The sequence below is a fragment of the Phyllobates terribilis genome, unplaced genomic scaffold, assembly GCF_046119375.1.
Source record: "Phyllobates terribilis strain yellow unplaced genomic scaffold, ASM4611937v1 Scaffold_1__5_contigs__length_1240528914, whole genome shotgun sequence".
In the NCBI taxonomy this organism is placed as follows: Eukaryota; Metazoa; Chordata; class Amphibia; order Anura; family Dendrobatidae; genus Phyllobates; species Phyllobates terribilis.
The window spans coordinates 1048239624-1048252343 of record NW_027362761.1 but is presented as its reverse complement, the minus strand read 5'-3'; positions in this window follow the sequence as shown (position 1 = coordinate 1048252343).

Here is a 12720-nt window from a genome sequence, read left to right as displayed (position 1 = left end):
CTCCTATACTGTTATTGCGTATGCAGTGACTGCAACAGCTGCCAAAAATTTGGAGAAACTCCAATGCCCCTTGCAAGAGATGTAGAGGTCGGAGGGCCTCCTGAAAAAAATGATCCCATTATTAGGAAGTGGGTCTCCCATAGTTTTTGCCTATGCAGTGAAGCAACGGCTGCCAAAAATGAGATGTAGATATGTTGATATGGTACATATGGTGGTGGAGGATGAGGATGCGGAGAAGGAGGAAGACGAGAGCAAATAGACAAAATCAGGAAGTGTATACCCATGTCTGGGTGTGAAGACAGAGGTGCATGGGAATAGAGTTAGACCTCCCCAAAAAAAGACACTGTATTTGAGTTTGTTGCCCTGCTATCATTCGGTGCTGTTGAGAAGTCTGGCCCAATCCAGCCCTTGTTTATTTTCATAAGAGTCAGCCTGTCAGCATTTTCAGTTGACAGACGGATGCGCCTATGGGTTATAATTCCACTGGCGGAACTAAAAACCCGCTCTGACAAAAAGCTAGCGGCAGGGCAGGCCAGGACCTACTAGGCTTGGGTACCCAATAATTATAAGACACAGAGGAATCACAGAGGACGTTGGTACGGTCGGCAAGGTACTCCCTCACCATTTTCCGAAACTTTGCACTCCTTTTGAGAGAACCCACCACCTCAGGACCTGTGCGATGGGAGGGTCTGAGAAAACTGTCCCAAAACATTGACAGTATTCCCCTGCCTCTACTGGATTGCATTTGTGGCTCTCTCGCCTGTACTCCTTGGTTGTCCAACGAACTGTGACCTCTGCCGCCAGCATTTTCAGATGGGAAGTTTTTTAATAAATCCACAACAAGAGCATTCTGGAACTGCCCCATTTTATTAGACCTCTCCTGCAAAGGAATAAGAGACATAAAGTTCTCCCTGTAGCGTGGGTCTAGAAGCGTCACCAACCAGTACTGACTGTCACTCAAAATTTGGACAACGTGAGGGTCACGGGAATGGCAGCGTAGCATAAACTCAGCCATGTGTGCCAGACTACAAGGAGGCAAGACTTCCGTGTCCTTTCCAAGATGACGACTGACCATGCTCTCCTCTTCATCCTCCTCCTCTTCCTCCCTGACCTCAGGCCATGCACGCTGAACAGACGGTATGATGGTTGTGCAGGTAGTGCTGTCTATAGCGCAGGAAACTAGCTTCGATTCTTCCTCCTCCTCTTCCTCATTGTCACCCAATCCACGTTGGGATGAGATGAGGCTTGGCTGTGTGTAATCACCCTGTATGGTTCCTTGCTCCATCTCATCGTGCTCCGCCTGCAATGCATCCTCTTTGATTGTGAGCAGAGAGCATTTCAGAAGAGAGAGAAGCAGAATGGTGAACTCCTCAAAGTTTTGGAGGATGGTACATATGTCTGACATCCATGTCCACTCCTGAGGTTTTATGTGTGGAGTCTGACCTGAATACCGACGGCCTTGTTGATGCTGGTAGTAGAGATGAGCGTTGTTCGACTCGAACTGTTCGCCAATCTCAAATTCGAGCTGTTTTGGGCGGTGTTCGAGCCGTTCGGCGAACACGAACGATTTGAGAAAAATTCGGCTGTTCGAGGTTATGTTCGATAACTGTTTGTGCACCAAAATCATAACTGGATTTTTTCTCAGTAATGATGAAAATTAATGTTAATACGCAGTTTGAGTGTACAGCGGGGTGGGGGGAGGGGCAGGGGAGGGATCTCTGCAGGAATAATGAAGATCTCCATATTTTTTTCTCTTTCCCGCATTTACAGTGGGGAGGTGCAATCTGTCAGCCTATCAGCAGCGCACACACGGAGAGAAGTGCTTTTTTTTACACAAGCAAGGGCATGTGTCATTGGTAGTGTATGTCACATGTTCTTGCCCTATAAGACCCAGCCATTTTCCACGTCGCCACCATTTTCTCACTGTTAGACGGCACCACTGTTGCTGTGTGCACTATACCTTGTTAATTTCAAGCCAATTTTCGCACAAATCTACAGATAGCTTGGGAGTAGGGAATAGTTCTGATTGCAGTCCTTTTAAGGACTAGGTTACAGCATTTCCTACGACTTTTATCAGGCTGGTCTGTGCTCTTAAATAGATAGGTTGTGGGAGTAAAGACTAATTGTAATTGCAGTCCTTTTCAGGACTAAGCTACATCAGTTCCTATCAGTTTTTGCCAGGCAGGTCTGTGCCAGTGCTGTGCAAGTTTTTTTCACAGCATTTGGCTGAATCTAGCAAAGCTAATCCTTTTTGGCCTATTGCAGAGTGTGTTAGTCAGTGGAGTAGCCTATCTGTGTTGCAAGATACACCACCTGTGTATAGAATACCAATTTTTTTACTGCACCTAGTGAAGTAAAACCTTTTGGGCATAGCATCATTCTATTAGTCCATCTATACTGACCTCCATAAGGTTGCAAATTGAATATAATTTTTTTCTGCATCTAGCTCTGAAAAAATATTTGTCCTTCTAGCAGTGTGTGGGACTTGTTCTACTAGTCCATCTATACTGATCTCCATCAGGTTGCAAATTCAAAATAATTTTTTGTCTGCATCTAGCTCTGAAAAAATATTTGGGCTTCTAGAAGTGTGTGGGACTTGTTCTATTAGTCCATATATACTGACCTCCATCAGGTTGCAAATTAAAAATATTTTTTTGTCTGCATCTAGCTCTGAAAAAATATTTGGCCATCTAGCAGTGTGTGGGACTTGTTCTATTAGTTCATCTATACTGACCTCCATCAGGCTGCAAATTAAAAATTATTTTTATCTGCATCTAACTCTGAAAAAATATTTGGGCTTCTAGCAGTCTGTGGGACTTGTTCTATTAGTCCATCTATACTGACCTCCATCAGGTTGCAAAGTAAAAATAATTTTTATCTGCATCTAGCTCTGAAAAAATATTTGGCCTTCTAGCAGTGTGTGGGACTTGTTCTATTAGTCCATCTATACTGACATCCATCAGGTTGCAAATTGAATATAATTTTTTTCTGCATCTAGCTCTGAAAAAATATTTGTCCTTCTAGCAGTGTGTGGGACTTGTTCTACTAGTCCATCTATACTGACCTCCATCAGGTTGCAAATTCAAAAAAATTTTTTGTCTGCATCTAGCGCTGAAAAAATATTTGGCCTTCTAGCAGTGTGTGGGACTTGTTCTATTAGTCCATCTATACTGACCTCCATCAGGTTGCAAACTGAATATAATTTTTTTCTGCATCTACCTCTGAAAAACTATTTGGGCTTCTACCTGTGTGTGGGACTTGTTCTATTAGTCCATCTATACTGACCTCCATCAGGTTGCAAATTGAATATAATTTTTTTCTGCATCTAGCTCTGAAAAAATATTTGGGCTTCTAGCAGTGTGTGGGACTTGGTCTATTAGTCCATCTATACTGACCTCCATCAGGTTGCAAATTGAATATAATATTTTTCTGCATCTAGCTCTGAAAAAATATTTGGCCTTCTAGCAGTGTGTGGGACTTGTTCTATTAGTCCATCTATACTGACCTCCATCAGGTTGCAAACTGAATATAATTTTTATCTGCATCTACCTCTGAAAAAATATTTGGGCTTCTAGCTGTGTGTGGGACTTGTTCTATTAGTCCATCTATACTGACCTCCATCAGGTTGCAAATTGAATATAATTTTTTTCTGCATCTAACCCAATAGTTTTGGCCTAATACCACAGTTTGGCCACTCAGCTCTGCTCGGTTCCCATCCATTGTTTTTTTGTGCAAACAACTCCAGAGTTGTGAATTATTTAACCACCAAAATGAGTGGAAAAAGGCCTGCTGCTGGTGGAAAGGGGAATAGGCATGTTGGGAAGGGGAAAAAAGGTTGTGTCCGTGGGGTAGGTGTTAAAGCAACAGTAACACCTGCAGAAGAAAGACCATCTTCCAGCTAAACTAAAATGTCTACTTCTTTTAGCGGACAATGTGATAAGATCCCTTTCTTACGGCCACGCCAATCGCTACAAATTCCAGATGAGGCACAAAAACAGCAGGTGCTTCAACGGATATCAAGTGTTCCATTAAGTGGGCTCTCCTCCACATCAACTTCAACATCACAAATACTCCAGTCCTCAAAGGTGTCACCCCAATCGCACTTGCTCCCTCACAGCTCCCAAATCTCCAGCAGCCCGTCTGAGTATGAGGTAGAACAGATGGTTGAGTCTGCAGAGCTGTTTACTCATACTATAGCCTGGGAATCAGAGGTCGGCTCCAGCGCTTCTGTGAATCCAGACGAGGAAATGATCTGCACTGATGCCCAGAATCTTTATGAGTCGGATCCAGGACCAGACGCTGAAGGTTCTAACCATAATGTAGACCCTCATTCCCAAACTGTAACTCCTGTTGGTGGAGACAAAGAGGAAGACGATGATGAGACTCAAATACCTGATTGGAGCGACAACTTTAGTTTTTTGTCAGGGCAGGAACAGGTTGGCTCTGAGGACGACAGGTGTGATAACGCACAGGGTGATGATGATGAGGTTGGAGATCCCTATTACTGTCAAGCCACAGTCAGCCAAGAAATGAGGTCAGCAGAGGAGGTGGAGGAGAATGCTAGTGACGACGAGGTCAGGTTGCGCCTTCCTGGACAGAGACGTAGTACTGGAAGCACGTCAACAACTGCATCCTCAAACACAACTCTGCCTCTTACCACAAGTCGTGGTGGCTCTTCAGGTCACATGGGTACTAAGCCTTGCATAGCCTGGGCATTTTTTCAGATCGATAAAGATGACCCAACTCATGTTATCTGTAACATTTGTCAGCAAAAGCTAAGTAGAGGCCAAAAAATACATAGTTTGAGTACTTCATGCATGAACTGGCACATGGACATGAAGCATAAGTTGCAGTGGGAAGCTCACTGTGCTACAATGCGGCCTAGCCGGCCGGGCCAACCGCCATCTGCCATATCTTGTGCATCCGCGGCCTCTTCATCCTCTGTGACTGGGGGGACAGCAGTCACACCTGTTTTGGGGCGCAGACCTGCCACCTCTTTACCCGCAACAGCCAGCGTGATTGGCAGGTCATCATTTTCTTTGGAGGTGGTAACACCAGCTGGTGTTGAGCGCTGTCCGACATCGATAGCACCACCTTTGGATCAAGGCAACCTAACATGTCCGCCTGCATCTTCCTTACAGACCGGCAGTTTGCCGGGGACACACTTATCAACCCCGTCTAAGCACAATAGCCAGCCCTCGGTCCCTCAGATGTGGACAAGTGAAAGACCATTTCCTCCTAGCCATGAGAAAGCTAAGAGGTTGAATTTCACCATCTGCAAGCTCTTGGCTACAGAAATGCTGCCTTTCCGCCTGGTGGACACAGAGGATTTTCGAGGCCTTATGTCCGTCGCAGTGCCCCAGTACCAGATGCCCAGTCGGCACTGCTTCTCAAAGAAAGGTGTGCCTGCGCTCCACCAGCATGTCGCACACAACATCAACGCTTCTTTGAGAAACTCTGTGTGTGACAGGGTGCATTTCACCACAGACACTTGGACGAGTAGGCATGGACAGGGGCGTTACATGTCGCTGACTGGGCACTGGGTAACTATGGTGACAGCAGGACAAGGGGCTGCTGTCCAAGTCTTGCCGTCCCCACGAGTTGTGCGTCAATCGTCTTTATCTTAAAGTTCCTCCACAGCTTCTGCCTCCTCAACCTCCTCTCGGTCCTCCACCTGCACCCGAAGCCTGTCTGGTCATGCCACAAGCTTTATAACTGCGCAGAAGGGATCCTGCACACCTTTTTACTATGCTGGCAGTAGGGCTCAACGTCATCAGGCGGTTTTTACTTTGAAATGTCTGGGAAATGTGAGTCACACAGCTGAGGAGTTGTGGTCAGCTCTGGAGAACCAATTTCATGAATGGTTGTCTCCACTGGACCTGCAACCAGGGAAGGCCGTGTGCGACAATGCTGAAAACCTGGGTGCGGCCCTTCGCCGGGGCAATGTCACACACGTGCCTTGTATGGCTCACGTGTTGAACCTGGTTGTCCAGCAATTTTTAGCCCACTATCCCGGACTAGATGGCCTTCGGCAGAGGGCACGGTCGCTGTGTGCTCACTTCCGCCGTTCGCATCCCGCAGCTCAGCGACTTACATCTCTACAGAAGTCGTTGGGCCTGCCACTTCACCGGCTAAAATGCGATGTGCCTACCCGGTGGAATTCAACTCTGCACATGTTGCAGCAACTGTGGCAGCACCGACAAGCCCTGGTGCAATACGTTCTGACGTATAGCCTGGGCCAACGAGATCCAGAGGTGGGGCAAATCACGCTGGAGGAGTGGTCTCAGATCAGGGACCTATGCACACTTCTGCACAGTTTCGAAATGGCGACGAAGATGTTTAGTGCTGACGATGCCATTATCAGTAGAGATGAGCGTTGTTCTACTCGAACTGTTCGCCAATCTCAAATTCGAGCTGTTTTGGGCGGTGTTCGAGCCATTCGGCGAACACGAACGATTTGAGAAAAATTCGGCTGTTCGAGGTTATGTTCGATAACTGTTCGTGCACCAAAATCATAACTGGATTTTTTCTCAGTAATGATGAAAATTAATGTTAATACGCAGTTTGAGTGTACAGCGGGGTGGGGGGAGGGGCAGGGGATGGATCTCTGCAGGAACAATGAAGATCTCCATTTTTTTTTCTCTTTCCCGCATTTGCAGAGGGGAGGTGCAATCTGTCAGCCTATCAGCAGCGCACACACGGAGCGAAGTGCTTTTTTTCACACAAGCAAGGGCATGTGTCATTGGCAGTGTATGTCACATGTCCTTGCCCTATAAGACCAAGCCATTTTCCCCGTCGCCACCATTTTCTCACTGCTGCAGCTGCGTGTTAGACGGCACCGCTGTTGCTGTGTGCGCTATACCTTGTTAATTTCAAGCCAATTTTCGCACAAATCTACAGATAGCTTGGGAGTAGGGAATAGTTGTGATTGCAGTCCTTTTAAGGACTAGGTTACAGCATTTCCTACGACTTTTATCAGGCAGGTCTGTGCTCTTAAATAGATAGATTGTGGGAGTAAAGACTAATTGTAATTGGAGTCCTTTTCAGGACTAGGTTACATCAGTTCCTATCAGTTTTTGCCAGGCAGGTCTGTGCCAGTGCTGTGCAAGTTTTTTTCACAGCATTTGGCTGAATCTAGCAAAGCTAATCCTTTTTGGCCTATTGCAGAGTGTGTTAGTCAGTGGAGTAGCCTATCTGTGTTGCAAGATATACCACCTGTGTATAGAATACCAATTTTTTTACTGCACCTAGTGAAGTAAAATCTTTTGGGCATAGCATCATTCTATTAGTCCATCTATACTGACCTCCATCAGGTTGCAAATTGAATATAATTTTTTTCTGCATCTACCTCTGAAAAAATATTGGGCTTCTAGCTGTGTCTGGGACTTGTTCTATTAATCCATCTATACAGACCTCCATCAGGTTGCAAACTGAATATATTTTTTTCTGCATCTACCTCTGAAAAAATATTGGGCTTCTAGCTGTGTGTGGGACTTGTTCTATTAATCCATCTATACAGACCTCCATCAGGTTGCAAACTGAATATATTTTTTTCTGCATCTACCTCTGAAAAAATATTGGGCTTCTAGCTGTGTGTGGGACTTGTTGTATTAGTCCATCTATACTGACCTCCATCAGGTTGCAAACTGAATATATTTTTTTCTGCATCTACCTCTGAAAAAATATTGGGCTTCTAGCTGTGTGTGGGACTTGTTCTATTAATCCCTCTATACAGACCTCCATCAGGTTGCAAACTGAATATATTTTTTTCTGCATCTACCTCTGAAAAAATATTGGGCTTCTAGCTGTGTGTGGGACTTGTTCTATTAATCCATCTATATATACCTCCCTCAGGTTGCAAACTGAATATATTTTTTTCTGCATCTACCTCTGAAAAAATATTGGGCTTCTAGCTGTGTGTGGGACTTGTTGTATTAGTCCATCTATACTGACCTCCATCAGGTTGCAAACTGAATATATTTTTTTCTGCATCTACCTCTGAAAAAATATTGGGCTTCTAGCTGTGTGTGGGACTTGTTCTATTAATCCATCTATACAGACCTCCATCAGGTTGCAAACTGAATATATTTTTTTCTGCATCTACCTCTGAAAAAATATTGGGCTTCTAGCTGTGTGTGGGACTTGTTCTATTAGTCCATCTATACTGACCTCCATCAGGTTGCAAACTGAATATATTTTTTTCTGCATCTACCTCTGAAAAAATATTGGGCTTCTAGCTGTGTGTGGGACTTGTTCTATTAATCCATCTATACAGACCTCCATCAGGTTGCAAACTGAATATATTTTTGTCTGCATCTAGCTCTGAAAAAATGTTTGGCCTTCTAGCAGTGTGTGGGACTTGTTCTATTAGTCCATCTATACTGACCTCCATCAGGTTACAAACTGAATATAATTTTTTTCTGCATCTAACTCTGAAAAAATATTTGGCCTTCTAGCAGTGTGTGGGACTTGTTCTATTAGTCCATCTATACTGACCTCCATCAGGTTACAAACTGAATATAATTTTTTTCTGCATCTAACTCTGAAAAAATATTTGGCCTTCTAGCAGTGTGTGGGTCTCATTGTATTAGGCCATCTATACCAAGCTCCACCAGCTTTTCAATTAATAATAATTTTTAGCTGCATCTAGCCCTGAAAATAATTTTTCTTCCCAATAGTGGTAGCAATAGAAATATGGGGCGCGCTCCTGGCTTACAAAAATATACGCTTCATAACAAAAAACACCAGCTTAGCGCACTGCATTAATAAGATGGCATCATCGTCTCTCCCAGTGCTAGGCCTACTACCCAGGCTAGCATTCCTGTGCCTAAAACACAATGTATGGGTCCGCGCTAACCACTATGCTGAGGGGTCTAAAGCTGCTGCTAACGCTTTATAACAATTCAATTGGCAGATTTTCACAGAGCTCTTCCACAATGCCCACCCATCGGGACAACAGTTGCCCACCTTCCCTATGGGATCTAGTGGCGAATAGTTGATGCCATTAATCAGAGCGTCAGTTGCCCCGTCGACGTGGCAAGCATACGGTAAGGCATGGGAAGAGTGGACACGACTAGTAGCAGGCAGACGGGTTGACCAATGTGAACAAGCCAGATCACAAGTCACCATAGAATTTCTCCACCAGCTAATGATGAGGGGCATATCAGGGGCGTCAGCGCAGCGGTGTCTGACCGGAGTAGCATTTCACTTCCAACTACTGAATTGGGGAGATGTGACAAAGATTCATCATCAGACAATCCATAAAAGGGTGGAAAAGGGGTCAGCCAAGTCAGGAGTGTAGACGTCCCGTCCCGTGTCACTAAAACTGATTTCTCACATCATATCCCTAACACCATTAACATGACACTCACAATTTGAAGCAACACTACTGTCTACTGCATTTGTGATCGCCTTCCTCGGGGCGCTATGCATAAGCGAATTAGTCCCTCAATCCAAAATTAGCACCAGTGGAGGCTTATTACACCAGGACGTAGTCATAGGCAATAATGCAATACGTCTACGCACACACAAATCGAAAATGGTTCCAGCGGGCAGGGGCACTTGGGTACTTCTACAACCCACAAACGGTACACTGAGTCGGGTAACAATAGTAAAACCATATCTAACCATCAGATCACAAAGTAATTTGTTCCTATCACACATTGATGGGACGCCATTATCAAGATACCAGTTCCAAGCTATATTTAATAAATGCATAACATCGGCAGGGAACCACCCCAAAGATTACGGGACACACTCATTCCGCATAGGCGCGGCCACAGAAGCAGCAAGAGCAGGACTGTCAGAAACGGAAGTTCAGAGGATAGAGACATGGTGATCCACGTGTTTGGCAAGATACATAAGACCGGACTTGTTATCCTAACGTGGTTTGTTTCTTTTACAGGTGACGCTAACCCAACAGTGTGGGTGATAGGCCACTCGTATATATATTGGGCAGATTAAAGGGCGAAAGTCCGCCCAGGCGCGAGGAAATTAGAGTTTCATAACACATATTTCAACTGGAGAGGTATTAGAGGCCTGCTATGGCCACAGGTACTAATGGAGGTAATCAAGGTAGGGAGAGAGGCAAGATGTCTGGTCATCTTAGTTATACAGGCCGGGGGAAACAACCTAGGTCATCACAAGAGCGCATAACTAATGGCAATAATGAAACTAGACACTGAGCGCTTCAGAGAATTTTTCACAAAACTAGCTATAGTATGGTCAGAGATTGTGCCGATAGCGGTATGGCAAGGTGCGCGAGACATCACGGCCATCGAACGGACAAGGCGGGTAATAAATATTCGGATGGCAAAATTTAGAAGAGACAGAGGCGGTGTAGTGGTACGACACCGACAACTGGAAGGAGATAAAGCAGGCCTCATACGGCCCGACGGTGTTCACTTAATGGATATTGGACTGGACATATTCCTGTCAGGACTCCAGGACGGAGTGGAACAAGCGTTAAGAGTGATGGGTGGGGGTCAGAGTCCTGCATACGAGTACGCAGGATCCTCCGTGGCCTGGAAATAGAAAGGACATGTTGGAGAGTTACACTTGTTGGCCAAGTTGCCGGAGTGGAGACCCAGGGCATGCTGCAACAAGCTGAATTATTTTAGAAATAAAATTTCTTTCTAATGGAATGAGTATAAAGAGTTAATAAAGCTGTGACCGATCCTCACCCATCCAGTTGTAAGAGTTACATTATTGTATTGTCAAGGAAAGGGGGGCGGTAGGGGGGCTGAGCGTCTGGGTTTGGTTGGGGGTCCCCACAGTCTGCCTAGGCTAGATGCATTTAAAAATTCTTATTAGATACACAGGCGGTGCAGCTTGCTTCGCAGCTGGGTTACTACGCCCAAAGTATTGCCTAGGCTAGATGCAGTTAAAAATTCTACGCTGACTAGCAGACACTGAAGATTTGGAGCAGACCTCTGAGTAAACAGCTCTTCAGACTCAATCATCTGTGTTACCCCAAGCCATAGTGTATGTAGTTTCTTACAGTTAAAAGGGGGGGGGAGCGACCCAACCCACCTGGAATTGACGATGCCAACGTCACGTAAGACACAGCAAGGGGACTCCAAAAAGAGTTTCCATTTTTTCCCAAAATTGTGGCACAGACACCACTTAACCCTAGAACGCATACCTGGGGCCTCGCAGTCCCGCCCTGTTAATTGTTTTCTATTTTCTGCAAGATTACTTTAGTTAGAATTTTGAAACTCTAGGTATTCTTCATGTATATAGTTGTTTGTCATTTGAGTTTGAGTTATTCAATGTTATTTGCACACGGGCCTAAAAGGCCCCAGGTATATGAAAGTGTAGATTTTTATGGTCATACGTTCTAGGGTTAAGTGGCATCAATTGCCCCACAGTTGCTTAAAACGGTTGGTGAGGTGATATTACCAAATCCTCAAGCTTTTAGCCTCCCAAGGATAACACAGGATTAGAAAAGTCCTTGCGAATCCATGATTTGTTCATCTTTATGAACGTGAGTCTGTCTACATTCTCAGTGGACAGCCGCGTGCGCTTATCTGTCAGCACACCATCAGCAGCGCTGAACACACGTTCAGAGAGAACACTGGCTGCAGGGCATGACAAGATCTCCAAGGCGTGAGTGGCGAGCTCCGGCCATTTTTCCAGATTGGAATACCAAAATGAGCAAGGGTCCAGTGACACAGTCATGGCTTCGATGTTCACTTGGAGATACTCCTGCACCATCCTCTCTAGGCATTGACTATGTGTCAGACTTCTTGTCTCCTGTGGCCTTGCAAAGGATGGTCTAAAAAAGTGGTGAAACGATTTCACAAAATTGCTGTTACAAGCAGATACTGTGTTACTGTTACGGTTTGAGTGATGAAGACTCGACAGTCCCGCGGTTGGCAAGTTAGAACTGTGAGATTCACTTCGTGCACCACTGGTGTTTTGTGGAAAAGCACATGTAAGATTCTGCAACAGCGTCTGCAGATACTCCTGCATGCGCCAATCCCTTTTTATGGCAGGAATTATTTCGGCAAATTTACTTTTGTACCGGGGATCTAAGAGTGTGGCAACCCAGTAGTCGAGATTACTTCGAATTCTGCAATCTGAGGGTCATGTTGCAGGTAGTGCAGCAAGAAGGCACTCATGTGTCTTGCGCATCCAGGAGGACCAAGTCCTTGTTGTGTTGGTAGCGAGGTAAGAATCATGCTTCTTTCCTCTGCCCTCTCACCCCAACCTCGCACAACAGAAATGTGATCAAGGTCTCCCTCATCTGATGAGTCTTCCATGCCCATCGCCAGTTCATCCTCCACTTCTTCCTCGGCTCCTGCACCTTCCTCAACAGTTTGGCTGCTACCATGCGCCCTGTTTAATCCCTCTCCCCCACCCTCCCATGCCTGCCTCCTTGGTGCTGCCAACCATCTGGACCTTGGAGATGTTATCCCTTCCGCATACGACTCCTCCTCTACTTCCTCCACCTCCTCTTGTCCAACCACCTGACTCTGAATTCTGTTTAATGTGTGCTCCAGCATGTAAATCACCGGAATAGTTATGCTGATAATGGCATCGTCGTCAGCACTAAACATCTTCGTCGCCATTTCAAAACTGTGCAGAAAGGTGTGTGGCGCCCCTGAGGGTGCAGTCACCACAGAGTTACTGCATCTCACCCAGAGGTGTGGTATCTCACCCTCAGGTAAGGAAGGCGTATGGCTCGGGAACCTAACACCTGCATCCAACACATACCCG